The sequence below is a fragment of the Frieseomelitta varia genome, unplaced genomic scaffold (genome assembly GCF_011392965.1).
Source record: "Frieseomelitta varia isolate USP_RPSP 00005682 unplaced genomic scaffold, Fvar_1.2 scaffold_152, whole genome shotgun sequence".
Classification (NCBI taxonomy): Eukaryota; Metazoa; Arthropoda; class Insecta; order Hymenoptera; family Apidae; genus Frieseomelitta; species Frieseomelitta varia.
Window position 1 is genome coordinate 408,184 of NW_025109217.1, and position 18,725 is coordinate 426,908.

The 18,725-nt window shown below is 42.6% G+C and overlaps 1 protein-coding gene and 1 long non-coding RNA gene across 4 annotated transcripts in view; both read left to right on the forward strand.

Moving 5' to 3' along the window:
* Window positions 1–18,725, forward strand: part of LOC122535538 (mucin-17-like) — a 236,699-nt gene that overhangs the window by 18,599 nt on the left and 199,375 nt on the right. The gene's annotated exons all lie outside the window — the stretch shown is intronic.
* Window positions 8,505–18,725, forward strand: part of LOC122535603 — a 61,314-nt gene continuing 51,093 nt past the window's right edge. The window contains exon 1 of the long non-coding RNA XR_006308218.1: window positions 8,505–9,526. This is a non-coding gene — a long non-coding RNA (uncharacterized LOC122535603). The remainder of the gene's footprint in view (window positions 9,527–18,725) is intronic.

The window sequence follows — 18,725 nt, forward strand, 5'->3', positions numbered from 1 at the left end:
GAACCGCGTAAATCCTGGCGATCGGTCATCGGACGCCGGAGACACCGCGCACGTCGCATTTCACGAAGATCCAGATAAGAGGACGAAGGCCGGAGGCACGCAGGACGGCACGCTTAACCAACCCACGGGCTCTTACGTATCGCGAGGGTGCCGGTCGTCGGGACGCATCGATCGTCTTAATTAATTCGCGCCGGCAAAAGGAAAGCCTCCGTCGTTTTATCAATGAACGTCCTCGTCGGATCTCCAGCCCGAGCACGGAACGTTCCCTCGCTTTTCTGCCAGGCTGGGCTGGCTTGCGTGCGTCCTGCGACTGGAAAACGAATCTTAAATACGTATCTACTCCGCGTACACCCCCGTTCATAAGTATTGAGACATTTGTAGAAAGTGATTATCCTCGGGGAACGATCAGAAAAGTATTTGAAGGGGCAGGACTGTTTGACGGGCCTAAAAATAACGAACACTTTGGAGGGCTAGTGGAAAAAAAAGTGCATATTTGATTGACACGAGCTTTTGTGGTTTATTTTAACACATTATTTAACGGCATCCTTTTACACAACTTTTTTTTTTACATTGCCTATCGGTGTGCATGATTTCAGCCAAACAGGATTAGCTGCAACAGAAAGGCGAAAAAAGTTCAAAAGTAAACGATATTCTTTAGGGATTGACGAGCCAACATTTTCACTTTTGTGAAAATTATGAAAACAGCAGCTATTTGTTTCTGATGTATCGAATTTATCCCAAAAATTTTTACGTTTTTTGTTTATATCTTTCGAAATTGTTAAAAATTAAAAAATCTTCGATCGTCAATCCCTAATAAATGTTATGCGAAAGATACGTACCAAGCTTCACAGTAATTGGTTGATTAGATAACGAGATATCTTGCACACCGTTTCTAAAAACCTAGTTTCGTGAAAAACGCGTTTAAAGTTTCAGAACGTCATTTTTCATATGTATCCTTTACTTACTTTTTTTATTTATATATCGCAGCTCACAGTTCTTACAATTCACAACTAAATTGACTCCAAGTCCCCTAGTATTCGATTCACCAAAAGTAATATTTGAATCACACGACTTACACTTTATAATACTGCTTAAAGTTGTAAACAGTGACAAATTCATTTATTCTGTATCCGCGGATTTATTATTATACCCCAAAACAAGTCGTTTTAAAGACTAGTTCTTTTGTATCTTATTTCTAAGACTTCAAACTACTATTTCAAACAAAAAAATCGATTGTTTGAAAATTCCAAACTGTCCTTAATCATCAGTGAAATTACAAGATCGACCGTGTTTTTCGATTGTCGGTTCGATCAATTTTGACAATTCGCCTTGCGATGTTTCAATGTTGAGATGTTCTTTTTAATTAGTTATAAATTTCAGATAAATCCTTCTGAATTTTGCATTAACTTTATCACGAAACTTTCCCAATGAGATTTAAGATCAGGAGAGTTGAGAGTACTTTTTACAACTCGTGCGAATAGTTCTGTGCTAAACATCTTTACACTGTCGATCGATTTTGACAGTTCAAACCAATCGCCACGTTTTATACATACTTGTGCACGAGAGTGTACGCACGTTGAAACACAAAACGAAGCAGACGGAAAGAAACGGGCACGAATGGCGAATGAAGGGAAAGGAAGTTTAGAAAAATGAGGATCAAAGGAGGGGGAGAAATGAGGAGCAAGAATAAAGGAACAGTTAGCAGGAGCGAAAAAGGAAGAAAACGAGAACGAAGAAAAAGAAACGTGGAAGAGCAAGAAGAAGAAGAAGAAGAAGAAGAAGAAGAAGAACAAGAGGAAGGCGTGGAAGAGTAGAAGGGAGATGAGAGAAATAAGAAATAACGAAGCAAGTTGGAGGAGAAGCGCGTGGGTGGCTCGGCGCATAATTATGTAAGGGCCTATTAAACACAATCGTTAAACGGAAATCTAATGGCGGCGATGGCTGATGTGCATAATGCCCACGTGGTCGCGTGATCATTTGTACCGTGCGCCGAGGAATCGAGGCCGATCGTTGATTTATTTGTTGGCAGCTGTCTCGAGTCGTCTCGCGAACGCTCTCGGCAATGCGAATTTGCAATGCATCGATGGCCGAATGGTAATAGGGTTCGAAAACATGCCGATCATCAGCACGCTTCGACGTCGATCGAATCTTTGTTTTCGCTTTAGATGCGTAACACCGTAGGTCAGCTTGCGTTCTCTCGATGCCTTTTGCCTGGTGTGCGCGCGATTTCCTAGGATTTCGCGTCGTTTCGAATATTTCATACGAATTCAAGGTTCGAGGATCGATTTTGTGAAAAATTAGCTCTCCGATGCGTGGCTGGAATTAACGAGAATCCGCGATACTTAGCAACTGCATATGAACACGAGAGGTAGTTTTATTGATAATTATTGAGACAGGATAGACAGTTTGGAAAAGAGTTTAGTGACGCGAGATTGGTTCACTGAATTTCAACACTGCATCATCGTAAGAATTAGGAAAAAAGTGAGTTGTCCCGTCGCCTGTAATCTTCGTATGGAATTCTATACAATTTCGTTCGAGCGTTGTAACGTCTTGCACGATTTGCGTAAAATTCGCAACGACCTTTCGACAAACACCTTTCGTAAGTTCGTTTCAAATGGCATGCAATTTTGCTATCTGTACGCGATGGCAGACACTTTTGCAAACTGCACGAGCAACAATGTTGCGACTGCATAAATCATAGCCCTTTCTCTCTGGCCTTTATCTCTGTACGTAAAATTTATCGAATCGGAGCGAAGCACGCCCATTTTGCGCCGGATAGTCGTTGCATACGTCGTCTCAGCTCAGCCAGTCACACACATTGTTCCCCGCTTTCGCTCGTCGTTTATTGTCATTCATCAACGATCATCAATCTCTTAACTAGACGTTAATGGAAATTCCGTAAGCTGCCGGTAGATTACGCGGGATAGTAACGTGGGACTTCCCATGTTGTCCTCCTTGTTACGAAACCAACTAGCACGGGAACTGTTGAGTTGAGATCCCAGATATACTACGGACCTAATCCTGAAATGAATCTTTCGCTAGAAAATTCATGGCGGTCGTTCATCACTATTCAGCGCACTTTTTTTCTATTTCTCCACCGACTTCTTCGTCCCGTCGTTATAGATTTTATATTTACCCGCGTTGGTCGTTGCGATTGCAGTCGCGTTTCAATTTCAATTTAACACGGTGCAACGCGGAAGTCGTATCTTTTGCAGATTCACCGCTCCGTAATTGAATATTTCATTATTGTCAGTTGAAATACGAGGCTCGGTTTATATCTCTCGGACGAGAGATACACGGTGTAATTCCCGCTACCATCCTCCTACCGGTTCCACGGGCTTGTACAACTGGTTCGTTTTTAAGGGTGGGTATTCAATTAACTGAGACGATTTTCCATTCTCGCAGAGTGGACGGTTTCTAGCAGGCTGCGCGACAATGCGTGTCATAAAATTGAACGTCGTCGTAAAGTTTTAGACGCGTACAGAGGATTGTGTAGCGATGCCCGATCTGGACGCCGAGGAGTCAGCTGGTGGGCGTTCAGTCGTTATTCACCACCTCGCCGGGAGTCTGATTGCTCGGAGAACCGCGAGCTTTTCGAGCTTTGCCTCAGACCCGTGCGCCGCCAATCAACGACGCGATTTTATCCGCACGATCGATCGCAACGGAAGATCCGATCGATAATCGGTTCGTAAATTGAGATTCGAGAAACGTACAAGATGTCGTGCTCTTGATATTAGACGTTTCGTGTATAGATATTTTATTCCGTTTTATTTTATTATACTTCGTGCACGTGCAAGCAAGTCAGGTTTACTTTTTCTTACAAGTTGTAATACCTTTATTTAAATGTTCTTCTCTTTTGAGAACGTTCGTTAATTTTATTCGCACACCGATTTGATTAATTAATTTTTGTCACACACACTAGTTTTATCTCTCGTATGTTAAAGGAGTTGGTTCGCGTCTATTTTCGTCCCACGAGCAAGTAATCGCAAGAGGAATATATTTCTTGTCGTTTTATCCGAGACATTAACAATGAGTACATTACGTTATTCTCTTTCCTGTACGTTCTTTGATTTTGTCGATAATTCAACTCAATTTATTTTTATTATTTCGTATAATCGGGTTGATCTTGTTCTTATTCTTTCGCGAGCATAATCACGAGAAGAAGATCTCCATTCTTTGATGCACTTTCGCGTCATTTGCGATTCCGCGTTCGTTTAAAATAAATTAATATCATGTATTATCAGGGAAGAAAATATTGAAAATTCTGTACATATTTGAAGATTTTTTTTATAAAAAAAAAAATAATAGAATTCTTATACTTTTCATTTTAGTTTGTATACGAAACAACCCTTTGCACTGTGTATCATCAGAGACTTTAGGTTTCATAAATCTGTTTGGCCCCGTAAAAGGGGATGTTTGTTGCAACGTTTTAAAAGAAATGTGTTTGGTATTTATTACCCTCCCAAGTATCTTTTTCGATGCACAAATACAGTATATTTTATACATTTATACTTTTCCCGGAGGAAAAATTTGGCAAAGTACCCTCATGTTTGGGGAAAAGTTTTTGAATGAAAATTCAAACCGCGTGAAGGAAAATGATTAAATATACGTGTATGTTTAAAGATATTATCAAATTTTTCAGTCTTTAGAATCCCTTTGTAGTAATACAATAAAAATTATTTTAATTTCTATCCTCGTTCACAAAGAAAAAGCCGGTCACTTACGAGAGTACCAAGACGAGCAACGAATCGAATCGTCACCGTCAAAATCCGAGCGTTGCCCCGTGCTCCTCGTCCGCGTAATCGATTTGAAAAATGCCGGTACGATGTCGCCCCGGCACGGAAATCAATTCCGTCGCGGTTACAAATGCTCGCCCGCATCTACCCCGATTATTAGACTGTCCCCGTAAAGTGGCCATCTCTCGAGATGATTTATCGAATCACCCGAGAGGTTTGCAATTTAACGCGTGGTCAGATCTTCAAGTGTCCAACGACGTGTCTCACCGAGCCGAGTCTTTCGTCGAACGAAACGAACGAAAGGGAGGGAAACGAAGAACCTAATGGGGAAAGAAAGAGGAAGGAGAGACGGAGTCCCTTTTCGTGGGCGTTCCGTTTGATTACGTTCATTAAACGTACGACCGGTGGTACGTTCGTTTTACCCGGCGGTATCAGTTTCTTCTTCGCCGCGCGCGTTCTCGTTTGCTGCCGATATCGAGCTGCTGTGATCTGGAGCGTGTAGTTGCCCGCGCGCGCGCGGCCCAAAGGATCGAGATCGAGCGACCGCGGAGAGAGATACAAGCGAAGAGAGAGAAAGAGAGAGAGAGAGAGAGAGAGAGAACGCTCCGGGCTGAACGCTCCTCGACTCGCTCGACGGAGAAACAAGAAGCAGAGGAAACAGGAAGGAGGAGAAAAAAGAATTTATCGTACGACCAGCACGGCTAGGAGGGAAAGGGAGAGCCGATCGGATCGCGGGACGAGGACAGTAGAAAATGCTAGGAAAAGGAGGATAACATCTCGTTAGACTAGTCTAGCAAGCTCCGGGGGCCTGGTTCCACCGCTTCTTGCCCTGTGCTCGAGATTGATCATCTACGCATATGCCGCGCTTATCCCGTGGCCCGTTCCCTCGTTACTCCCGTGGCTTCGATCAACAGCCTCGGCTCTTTGTCCGACACGCAGCGCCGAGAAAAATCAGCCGTCCGATGTTTGCTTTTTCGCCAACGTGATTGCTTAACGGAGTCTCGCGCCTCTGCTGCTCCTTTTCTTGCCTTTTCTTCGTCCTCCCCTATGGGCCTTTTATCATCGTTTCAAATCGTAACAAACGACTGCGACGATTACGAATTGATAGTACGAATTGGCGCTTGATTCGGAGTCGATCCGGGAGGGGAGGGGGGAGTCTGCGGTCTTGCTTGATTTATAGGCAGGGCCCGGAAGAACACGAAACACCGGCAATGTTCAGCGCAGACGCGATGTGGGGAGTCCCAAATTGCTGTTTCTTCTTGCGACGAGCAATCCTTCACCACCCTTGTAACCCACGCAGTGCCTTTGTTGGCGAGGCACAAAAATGTCTCGTTAGACCCCGCCATGTAAATGAACGTCATTTGTGCGTTAACATGTCTGATTCCACGATCAAGTAACACGCGTCTTGTTGTCTCCCATTGTCGTTCATCCGATTGATATTTCACTTCTGTATGATACGTAAAAAATCTCTCAGTCGATGAAATTCGACATTTCCAGCAGGAAAGGAGTTTACTTGTGTTGATAGACGAGTAATCGCTATCGGTGTTATAATTAGTGTATCTTGTCTCCGAGTTTCTCTTTCAATCGTGTACCTTTGAGCCTCTTTTGTTCTTTTGCTACTTTGCTTGCTCGCAGCGGTATAACGGCAGACGCACGAGCTTCTTACAAGTGTTCCTCTTTACAATAAATTCCGTGTTCTAAAGTCACAACGCATAATTTTTAAGAATCCAGCACCGCAATTTTAACAATTTGAAATCCCAACGCGATCATTAATACTAACAACGCGAGAAAATTCACTTTTACCGACGATTGATTTTCATTTTAATGGTGGCTCGTTATTCGTCACTAATCGATAACGATTCGCTGCTTTTTCAACTTCTCTGAAACAAGGTTAAGATAACAGGAACGCGATATCGGGGCAAATCGACCGAGTAAAATCCGGCTTAGCTCGGCGGAAAGGCGGAAAAATGCGCGAGAAACTAGGTGAAAGGAATTTCGATCGACTTTGTGGTTTCACGGTCCGCAGACACCATTTCACTGATTCCTCGACGATTTTGTTATTAACGGGCAGCTAGTAAAGCCTGATTTGCATCGGATGGACGTGTGACGCGCTATTCTTAGGATAACCTCTTCGTAATCGCGAGCGCTGGAATTCGCCTCGCGACAGTGGCGTCAGCGAGCTGGTTACTCGAGTAAGTTCTTCATTCACGCGTGAAACAACTTCCGCGTCGATATAAAAGGAATGTTGTTCATGCACGATACACCATTTTTTGCTGGGTGAATGAAACGTCGGTCGGCTTTTTTCTCTTTTCTTTTTTTAACGAAATTTCTATCGTGCAATTCGATTTAATCTCCTTCTTACGTTTGTCGAGATTGTTTTTTTGTTGTTTTTTTTTTTTTTTTTTTTTTTTTTTTTTACTGAAATATAACTGTCGTATAGTTTCGAACCTTTTCTCATTGCCAGTGCGAAACATTCCAATTTTTCTTGTCCAACGTTTCAACGCGCGTATATCTCTCCTTTTTTGTTCGTTTAGAACGTGTAATCGAGTCGTAATAATCGCGAACACGAAACGTTACTCAGTGGCAAGGGGATAATCGACGAACGAATGGTATTATATTGCTTCATCGCTCGAAATAATGTGGTAGTCGTTAGATAATGGTATCTAATGTCACAAGCGTTTGGTGTCGATACGATATGTTCGCGAACCACCTACATTAGGCACGTAACAATGGCGTAGAAACTAATTTCAGTTACTTCTGCTATAGATTCATATTTTTATTTTAAACAAATAAGCACCGTCGTTATTTTCGATCGAGACACTCGTGCACTGTGTACTTCGCGTTATTGAAAGTAGGCGCGACCTCACACTCCATCAACGGTGGAAGTGAATTTCGCGATTTCGACGCCAGTAATGCGTCCACGTAGGCGGTTTTAGTGGTTGGACTGTTGCTGTGTCAAATGTCTCTGACATTAGCTACATTGCTATCTAACACGCTCCATTACAAGTAGGCAGCGTTCACGATACATGGTTCGTGGGTTTTTTTTTTAAATTAAAGGATCAAACTAGCGTTACCGATTGATTCTGTGGTATGCGGGACTGCGTGTCTCTCTCTCTTTGCAGTGGCAGCTGAATCAAGGCGAAAGCGTGCATGATCATACCGAAAATAGAGTGGCAGTAAAAAAATGACGGTGCCGTTATACCGAAGGAGGAGTTTCAGCGACAAGAAAGATAGTAGATAGTGCAAAGTCATTGAGTAAATAAAACAGTTAGTAGAAATATTAAAAAAAAAAAAAAAAAAAAGAAAAGGATTTCAGGTATAAAGAAAGTAGAACAAGAATGTTAAAATGAGGAACATTCTGATGAACTTTGAGAAGTCGATCAAATCTATTTTTTCTTGCATTGCTCAATTACAAGGTTAATGTTCAATTTTCAAGAAACGAGTAGCTCGTTTCCATATTTCCATGTATATCTATGCTCGCAATTATACGACAGTTGAAAGCTTGAATTATCGTTTTCGTTGATAAGTTTGTCGTGTAATTGCGATATAGTTAAAAGCTTTTCTATTGTATTAGAGTAACGTCAGCTATCAGTTCTCAAGTTTCAAGGAGATCGTTCGCGAAACTTTGGCTTCACCTGGTCGTCACCTTGTGCCGACGTCGTTGCGAATCGCGTTCCGCGTTCTCTCACGAGCGAGTGGCTCGTCCATCGATCGAAAACACGCGTCAAACACCGCCCACAGGATCGGCCGAGGAGTTAATTCGATGCAATTCGTGCGGAGCACGCGAATGCGAGTGGTTCAACGAGCGTAGAAAGACCTCTATCATCGAATCCAATTTACCGAACACAACCGGGCCGATTACATCGCAACGAGAACAGGTCTCGCGTGGAACTACTCGAGAGCCACGAGTCCTCTCATTAGGGTATCGGGTCACGAGTTATATCTATCGCGTTGCTGTTCTGTGGCCTGGTGTGTGCGGTTATGGGGGGATTATATTCGCCAACAGCCGTCGGTCAAGGTTCGCCGAGATAAGACCGGGTAACCAAATAAACGAGGAAGGAAGGAGTCGAGCCTCCAAGGAACGAACGTATACCGTACAGCTTTTAATCGAGGACAACGGTCTCACGGTAATCAATTAATCTCTCGGCCCTCATCGTTCATCCTATCGACGGATGTTAATAATTGAGTTGGTATCGCAACGACGGGGATTCGGGGAGGCGTTTCTAACTTGTGCCCGTCTGAGAAATAAGTTTCGGAGTTTGATTTAAAAGTTTCTTTGATTAACGAGAGTCGTCCCACTTATTGGTCGATACCACAGAGAATTCGACGATCAAACGATTAATCTTCGTAACGAGTGACTCGTTGAATTTCAAGATACGTAGCCTCGATAAGAGTGTCAAAGCGACAATCAAGCGTTTTTGCGCGAGATTAACATTTCAAGTTGCAACGAACGCGAGGCATTTTGCATTTCGTGCCGGCTGTAACAGCCATAAAGAAAACGAACGCGGAGCGTGTCTGACCTCTGAACGTTATTGCGACTAAACCATCTACGTGGCAACAGTGACACAAGAGGGAAAATCAGGTTCTTCAAGGTGGCCGTAACCACGGAATAATTCTTGCGCATGAAAGGAGAGAAGAACTAAGAGCGAGAAGAGATAAAGACCACGGAGAGGAGACGTTAAGTTCGTGACGATGCGTATATTCGGTGTCTCGGTCTCGGTGGAAATAAAACAACCGCGGGGGGAAAAAGGACGGTGATGTGGCCCACTTGCGGTGACATGACATAACCGGTACGTAGTTCCAAGGCGACTGGATGCGTCCAGAATTTCAATAAGCCTCTCTGGGTTCTCTCAGCCGCCGGAAATGTAATAGCTGTTTTCTCTCTTTGGTTATTTATTCATTCGATGAACTCTCCCTCCTTCGACGCGTTCCACACTCTGAAAGATCGTCACTGAAGTGACGCTTCAAAGAATTTGTCGGAAAGCGCATCCGTTGGTTCTCTCCTGGATTTACAAGCACGGGACGTACGAACCGAGTCGTCTTTGACTTCGAAAATCCTATGCGTCGTAGCGAGGTTACAATTTACAATTCGAATCAGATAATCTGGCTTCGTTAGGATGAAGTCTAGCAGGATTTTCTGTGTGACTTGGCATTTGGTTACGATTATCTTATTGTTAGATCATTGAATCTGTTTACGAATTATTTAGATGTGGACTTAGCACGGATCATCTCGTTGAATATCAAACACTATGGATTAGGATTTGTGTGTAAATGCTATTTACGAACGATGTACTAATCAGTTTTATGATCTTGAACCGATGCGAACGTGGTTTTGAGGTTAGGAAAGGTAGACTTCAGAGAAGTTCGAGCATGAAAATGGCGTTCTGAAGTAACTAGCGATTTCGAGGAGCACCAGTGTTTGCTCATACTAGACTGCAAGAGGGTTTCTGCGAAACCTTCGTTCGAAGAAAACCTCTTCCCTTGGTAACAGCACCAAACGACGAATACCGCGTAAATGTAAGAAAAAGCTGGCGTTCGAGTAGCAATCATACCGAAGGTTATGTACTTTTTCAGAGAATACAAAAACGGGGAACACAGCGGGAGATGCTAGTCGGGGAATATACGAGGGAAAGTATAAATCTTATCTCTATCTTCTTTCAATGGATAACATTCTGTCACCGTCGCTAAAAAATCATTAGACATTGATCCTTTGGCAATTGATCTCTTGGCTTCTCTTCCAGTCACTTTATTCTTCTCAACTCATCGTTCTCGAGTAAATAAAACCATTTTCCGACCTATACCGGAAAAAAAAAAAAAAAACAAAAAAACGTTGTCGACGTTGAGACATTCGAGAACGAGAACAGCCATGCGACGTACATCGGTGTTATTTCACTTGACGGGTACAGGGTTGCGATGGATACGATCGATTCCAAGGTTGACTAGGAACGAGAGCTAAAAACAGGAATTTCCTTTTTCCCCCATTGGCGAGCGCGATTCCTACCGGGGGCACGTATTATCGAGTCTCATCACAGAAGTCGAGTGAGCCCGAGTAGATGCGCGATCGGTGCTCGAGGAACAGGTTGCCATCCAGGTTTTTGCAGGTGGCTTATAGTGCAACCACTGTCCCCCTCCTCTCTTCTCTCGCCCCTTCGTCGCGGTCATCCTTGTCTCTCCTCTCCGTTTCTTTCCTCTGGCATTTCTAGGTACCTCCGTATCTAACGATCTCGTCTGCTCGGGCCCTCGGCTGCTCTTGAAACTGCTCGGTACAAAATGTTCCGGTCGAGAAACCCGCGAGCCAACGTTAGTTTTATCACGGTATCTTCGCAGCCATTTCGATTATGTTTCATTAGTGCAGCTACGAGATGAGCTCGCGATACGTAGGTGTAAAGATCGAAGGTGTATGGAACACCTGTTCTGCCGGTTGCACGTTAGATTAGAGTCTCCTCGCGCGCGTGCAACATCTCCAAACGATCGCGCGTTTCGTTTTATCGTTACCTCAGAATTCCACGGATCGACGTGCGCGAAGCAGAGACGAAAGCGCTAATCGGATCACACTTTCTTTCGTTGTTGCGCGCTGTCGTTTATTGCGGGAAATGAGCGATGCTTGAACTTTCACGATCGGCGTGTCTGTCTCGATAGTCAATGCTTCGGACTCGTGCGCGTGAAAAATGATTCCAACGTGTTACGTCATTAACGTTGCTGCCAGTTACACAGCCACGACAGTATTGTCTTCCACGTGGAACGTGTTTTCGCACGTGTTTGCTCGTGTCCAACCTTCGCCATTTATCTGGACCTGTCGCAATTTGTAGATCATCGTGTAATATTTTCTAAAGTCAAAGCGTTTTTATTTTCAATAATTCTTTAAAGAAAAAAAAAAAAAGAAATTCCTTTATAAACTCTATTAATCAATTCGAGACTTCTAGCACGCAGGCCGACAATATTAATGAAGCAACAAGTCGACAGTTTTACGTTCAAGATGATCGAATAATTTGTAACGTGTTTTCGCACGTGTTTGCTCGTGTCCAACCTTCGCCATTTATCTGGACCTATCGCAATTTGTAGATCATCGTGTAATATTTTCTAAAGTCAAAGCGTTTTTATTTTCAATAATTCTTTAAAGAAAAAAAAAAAAAGAAATTCCTTTATAAACTCTATTAATCAATTCGAGACTTCTAGCACGCAGGCCGACAATATTAATGAAGCAACAAGTCGACAGTTTTACGTTCAAGATGATCGGATAATTTGTAACTTGCGAAACTCGCTTGGAAAATTTCACTTATGTGCCTCTTATATTATCGGACAAGTAAAACTTGCGATCCCGGTGAAATTTTGTTAATAATATTGCAAATAGAGACTGCATGTTCGTTCAGCTGTTTTCGAACAACGTTGTTACAATAGTGGTACAGCGTTTCCGGCGTCGATAGGTTATGAATACGTCTTCTCATACGTGTATTCCTTATTTGGTCGGGCGGCTCGACACGGTTAGGATCCTTGAATTTAATAATGCCGCGTCTAGCCAGATTTATGTGCGCCGATATGAAATCGAGATTGCTCGAAGGTAGCTGGGTTTTTGACGTAGACATCTTCGTTCAGCCGGGGGAACTGTGCCATCTGATTCACGTGCCGGTGCGTAAACTTTATTCCAGTCACGTTCGCTTATGCGCATATGCGCGCTACGCACGGTCCTTTATTTTCTTTGCATCATTTGCGCACGTTCCTTGCGTTCAGATGCAAGGGTTCATTATAACTAATGACGCTGTAAATTCCACGATAACAATGCTAGATGCGCTTTAAACGCTAGACGCGTTTGATTAATATTTCTGCTACCGCTTGCGAAAGCTGGGTGGCCGTTCGGTCGGATGTGCGCCATTTTTACGCGGGAACCAGTTGGAAAATGGTGAACGCAAGGGGAACGCGGAAAGAAAAAAAACAAAAAAAAAATAAAAAATAAAAAAAAATAAAAGAGAAAGATTGAGATTCCTGCCGAACAATGGAAAGAATATACGGTTGGTGTAGCGGGTATACGCGATCGTGTAGGCTATATCGTATAAGTTCGCACAATGTCGTAAATAACGGGTCAGGATTTCAAGAGTACGCCTTTGCTTTCTACGAACGCGAAGCTAGCTATTATTTTCAAGCTGTACGCGATCGTGCCTCGCTTTTCCTTCGGCGTTTGTTTCGCCATCGTCGAATGGGAAATACTTTTACGTGGAACCTGTTCTCTCCTCGATCGATCGTGTCCTAATTTCAAATCTTTTTTATTCAAAATAGTTTTATTCAAACGACGAACGAATGGAGGAAAATTAGATAGGCGAGGATCACTTAGGAATGTGATAAATAAAATTTTGTTCATTTTCTATTGTGATATTGATTTAATAATTAAAAGAATAATATGCTTCAATGTTACGTAATTGCAAAGCTATTTGATCTGAAGACATAAAGCAGCTTTTAGCAATGGATTTCAGTGTTACATAATGTGTGAAATATAACTAATAAATATATTTGATCGATGAGAAATTACCTTGAAAGGACAGATCCTTGCAAAATTTAAATCTCGTATTTCCTAAATTAAAAATAAAAGTAATCATTTTGTACAGGTGTAATTTGCAAATTGAATTTAATACGTTTCTGTCGTTGTATGTTAAACAAAGGAGATAAGAAATCGATACAATTGCAAATAAGCGAGGGAAACGTTGGCTACTGGTTCTATGGCTTATGTTCGCAGCCGTGGTGAGCTGTAACGTACTTATCTGTATTCATGAACTTCTATTTTCAATAGCGTGCTCGAACCGTGCCACGTTGTCAGTTGCATCTTTTAAATTCTAATGCCAATAAAACCGCTTATGGGAGATCACAGTGCAACGCGAAATAACGTTAAACACATAAAACAGTGATTTATCGTTACGAGTTAAATATGTAAATGATATGGTATAATTAAATCGATCAAGTTCGACGATCCATTGGTATTTTATTGCTAAATCAAAAGTCCAATTTCCTCTCGCCAATCTGCGTTACCCTATCATCAATTCCGCTCTCCTTTATTTCTATACCTTCCACATCGTTTATGATTCATCCATTATATATGGAAACGCAAACATTTATTTATGTAAAAAGTTTTACATACATATACATACGTGTATCGTGTGTAAACGTTCTGAAATTTCACTATCAAATTTGGAATTAATTTGGAGATTGAAAATTGTAAAATTTAAATAAAAGTTGCACGACATTTATATTGAAAATTATTTCTTATTGACTGCTAGAAAATCTGCTAGAAAAATATCAGACAAATGAAACCTACTGTTAGAAAATCGTCTCAGTGGGGAGATGTGCCAATATTTTTTACAGTTGACGAAACAGTTCAAAATTATAGCGCGGCGAAATTTCAAGATACTTCGTGTAATACACACAATACATTCGTAAGAAATTTTCACAAACGTTCAAATTTTGCGAACAATCGTATGCAACAAACGGTCTCTTCGACTGACCTGGCGAAAGGAGAGTCAATCTTGTTGAAGTTTTCACGGCGTAGAATTCGAAGACAAAAGGCATCGACTTTGAACAGTCTAGATACAGAAGAGAGTTCACACCGTAGGAGGGGCAGTTCTTGTAAATAAAATCGAAGGGGATTCCATGGTGGGCCAATTTCGTTTCGCTTTCAGCCTCCTATTATCTAACTTGATTTCTGTGTCTCGCGTTACCGCTCCGAACCTGGGCCCTAATATCTGGCCCCTACGTGGCGAGAACGATTCTTTTCCCTTTTCTTGCTTTCTTTCTCTTTTTTCCTTCCTGTCTCGTCGGCGATAATCGCAGGGTGTCTACACGCGTGACGGTTTTTACAAGTCGTTCCGGGGCAGCCCGTGGAACGCGCAGCAAAATTGAATTTCGACGATCTCTACGTGCATCTTCCTTTTTATGGGATAAGTCGGCGAGAGTGAGCCAGACCGTGTTACGACCGGGGATAACAAGCTTGCACGTTTGCTCTCGATGGCTATTTCCCCGTCGGAGCAATGGATACTATGGATGGCGACTGTTTGCCTCTTTCCATTTTTACTTTCGCTTCTGGCTTCCCGTTGCCAGGGATAACTTTTAGAGCGAATCGCGATCTTCATAGATCCTCTGCTAGATAGCAGAGAAGACAGGATGGTTGTTGCAAGGTAAATTCTACATCTCAAACAATTGCAATTTTTCTTTGTATCTTTCGGAATTAGACGCGTTTTTTGTTTAATCAAAACCAACAATTGAGATTTGTGAAAGATGAAGCGTATGTACATAGAATAGACGCGAGTACGAATCGAAGGTCCATATATTCCATAAAAATTCATTTCTCCAAAATCTCTACGATCAGACGTTATAAGAATTCTCCAAAAAAAAATCCCCCAAGCCACGAAATTCGTGTTTTACTGTCTGAGAGGTCGATTGTTCCTGAAATCTGCGATCAAACCGCGGAGTCGATCGCTGCGGCGGTGGAAGCAAGCGTTGGCGTGCGCGTCTCTCTCGTGCGTGGCGATCGTGTATTTCCGTTTGCACGCTGGAACCGTGCAAGAAACAGAATTCACGCGAAGAAGTTGCTCGCGAGACGATATCGTTTCGTGTGGCTTCTGTTTACGGCCATGGCTATCCCGTCGCGGGATCTAGTTGCTGTTCTCCGTACGCTTCGTGCAGCGAATCTAACTTTAATGAATAAAATTGAGTCCCCGCGGGGTCGAGATCAACGAAGGCCGGCCGCGGTTTCTTTCTCGCTGCGTCGTCCCGCAGGGGCGTAAAAAGCGTAAAAAGCGTACCGGGATTCGCGTAAAGGGACGAGCAAAACTTTGCTCCCCTATCGGGCTTGGCCGTGGTATACGTTGGCCACAGTGAATCAGGATTCACTGTGTACGTCTGGTGGCGGCCGTTTGCTACGCGTTTACGTTACGCGGTTTCTTGCGGTTCGTAGAATTACACCGCCGTTGGGCATGTTGACCGGAGAAACAGGAATCTGCGCTTAGAGTGCTGGGCCGCAGCTTGAGCTTGCGCTCGATGCTCGTTGATTATCGAGCAGCAACGAGCTCCGTTTTTCTCCTTTCGCCTCCTTTCGCCCCGGCTGCCTGTTTGCTGTTGGAACTTGTCTTTGATAGGCGTGGCCGCGAAACCTATCGGTTTAGACAGCCTTGTTTGACGGTTAGTCGAATTTGATCGGGCGTTGACGCATATATACAGGGTGTTTTTCGTCACTTGTGGGACCCACTTCGAGAGCTGATTGTGCGCCTGAAAATAATGAAACAAAGTCATACATGTTCCATCTGTCTTCGTTTATGAGATATAATGAATTTTCTGTTTTAATTATTTTTACAAAAGATGACCACCTTGCATTTGAAGACAAGCCTGCACGCGTTTTATCATTGATCTGGTTACTCTCTCTATCATTCCTGGTGTTTCTCGAATTTGTCGGAAGCCTTGCTCTATTCTACTTCGTAGTATTTCAGCATGTTCAATCGACGTTGCGTATACAATAGATTTTAAATGTCCCCACAAATGAAAATCTAATGGATTCAAATGCGGAGAATGAGCAGGCCATGCAATAGGATACCTCCACGACCAATCCATTTATTTGCAAAGTGTCGATTTAAAAATTGTCTAACCACTCAGCTAAAATGCGGCGGAACTCCATCATGCATAAACCGCATAGGAAGTCTAACATCGACTGGAACTTCCTCTAATTTAGTAGTATTTCGTAAACGCGTGCTCAAAAAATCAACGTACTTTGTGCCTGTTAGTTTCAAGAAAAAAAGGTCCAATTAAAAATTTATCAATTATTCCTGCCCATACGTTTCAACTAAACTGACGTTGATGTCTCGAATGCACATAATAACACGTGGGTTTTCTTCATTCCAATTATGATTATTATGAAAATTGAATATACCATTTCTGGTAAACCTAGCTTACTAGAATTTGCTCTATTTATAAAATTCATTATATCTCATAAACGAAGACGGATAGGACATATATTTTTATGACTTTTTTTTTCATTATTTTTAGGCGTACAATCAGCTCCCGAAGTTGGTCCCCCAAGTTATGAAACACCCTGTATATATGTATACATCCACCGATACGTGGATTTTGTTGTTCGACGTGCGATGATTGATGGCTTGAATCATACAGATCCAGTGTTTCGGTATTGTTTCGGATTTAATCTCGTTAAATTTGCTGAACGCCGATTCTTCTCGAACCGAGTTGTCCGACTGGTTATCAGATCAACCTTTAAATGTGATACAATCTATTATTAACAGGTAGAGAAATAGTAGTGCGTTAACGCAATGTTTCATTCTCCATAGATTCGTGTTGGTCGTGATTCTATTAAATTCACAGTCGCGATTACGAAATTACAAGAATTTCCTCCAATAATCCTTTCTGTTCTTTTCTATTCATTTCTCCTCCCATCTAGATTTATCAGACGATTTATCCATTCTATCAGACATTCTACATTTATAACATAAATTCGATTTATATTTCTCAAAGTTACAGAAGCTTTTCTCTCTGATTTTTCTCAGGTTTTTTTTTTTTTTTTGCCAAAGAATGACGAGTCAATTCACAATACGAAACTCAACAATCAGGTCGGTTTCTCCCGAATTTTTCAATCAGTTTTCCGGGTTTCCTCGCGGATCACGCAGTTGTTATTTGCGTTCTCTCTGCGTACAGTTTTATTGTTCCCTCGCCCGCGGGAAAGTCGGCTAACAACTGGCGAAACGCTCTTCAGCTTCGATATTAACGTCAGTCAAGAACAAATATTATCGTTAGAGGCGTAGGTGGTTTCTCTGACGAGGAGAAATCGTCACGACCGGTATCGATGCTTCCTCTGCCGCGGAGGAATCTCACGGACACGTGCTGCCGCGGATGTTGGCTTCCTCGCCGCCGTGTCGCGGTCGAATCGTGGATTCTTCAATCCTTTCGGCTTGCATCCTCGCGCGAGAAAGTAAACGGGTCGAGCGACTCTCTCACGGTGCGCAACTCCTACTCGAGCTCCTCTGACATATCCGCGCCTGACGTGCGCGCGAAACGATCGTTGATCGTTGAGTTTACATCTCGGCATCTGGGGATTTCTAATTTATACGTAGATCAGTAGATTAGCGGATTATCATATAAAGGTTCGGTGGCGATTGTTCCCGAGAGAGAGAAACAATACAAGGGAGATACAAATTCGTAACTCCGGTTTGGCAATAATTCCTTTTTTCTCCGAATGTGTCCGTTGAAATTAGGAAGAGGCTGTTTCGCGTTGCAGCCAGGCTTTCTTCACAGCGTGGGAGTATGGAGATTGAGATTAGAATTAATTTCCCAAATTACGCGTCTCTTCTTGAAAGCTTCAAGTTCGCTTCGAGCATCACGGTTCTATAGAATTCTATTAACTCCAACTACGAGTGTGTACAATTTCGAATGTGTATCTTTTCAATTTCGCAAATCGACCTTCCATATTTCGATTTCGGTCACTTGTATGGAATATTCGATTGGAAAGAAGACGGTGAATTGATATTAACGAGGCGAGAAATTTTTCAGAACACCGATCGAATTTTATTAATTTAGTGAAAAATCACCGAGCTACCGACAAACAGCCGTCCCTTACTCTGCAACTATCCGCTAATAAATCTCTGTCGTAGATTTGTTTTAATCTCTTGAAACTTTCTAGCAATGAAAGATCCAACTTTTTCAACCTCTTTCAAGCGAAAAAGAAAAAAAGAAAATGATTAAACTTTCTCAGAAGCAGAAGCTCTCAGAATTTTCTACAGAAACTTGTCGAAATTGCGTCCTTGCGATCCAACGTCGTTGATGGAAACATTCAGATCGTGCCCACGCAATTGATTCGATGGAAATCATCGATCTGTCTCCCGATCTCGCCGAGGATTGTGTGTCGAATCTATGGGCATGGGAGAACGAGTCGCTTTTACAACGGCTTGACTCTCGTACAAGTCCCACGCAGAAAACGTTGTACGCGCGCAGGCAAGCACGGCGAAAGTA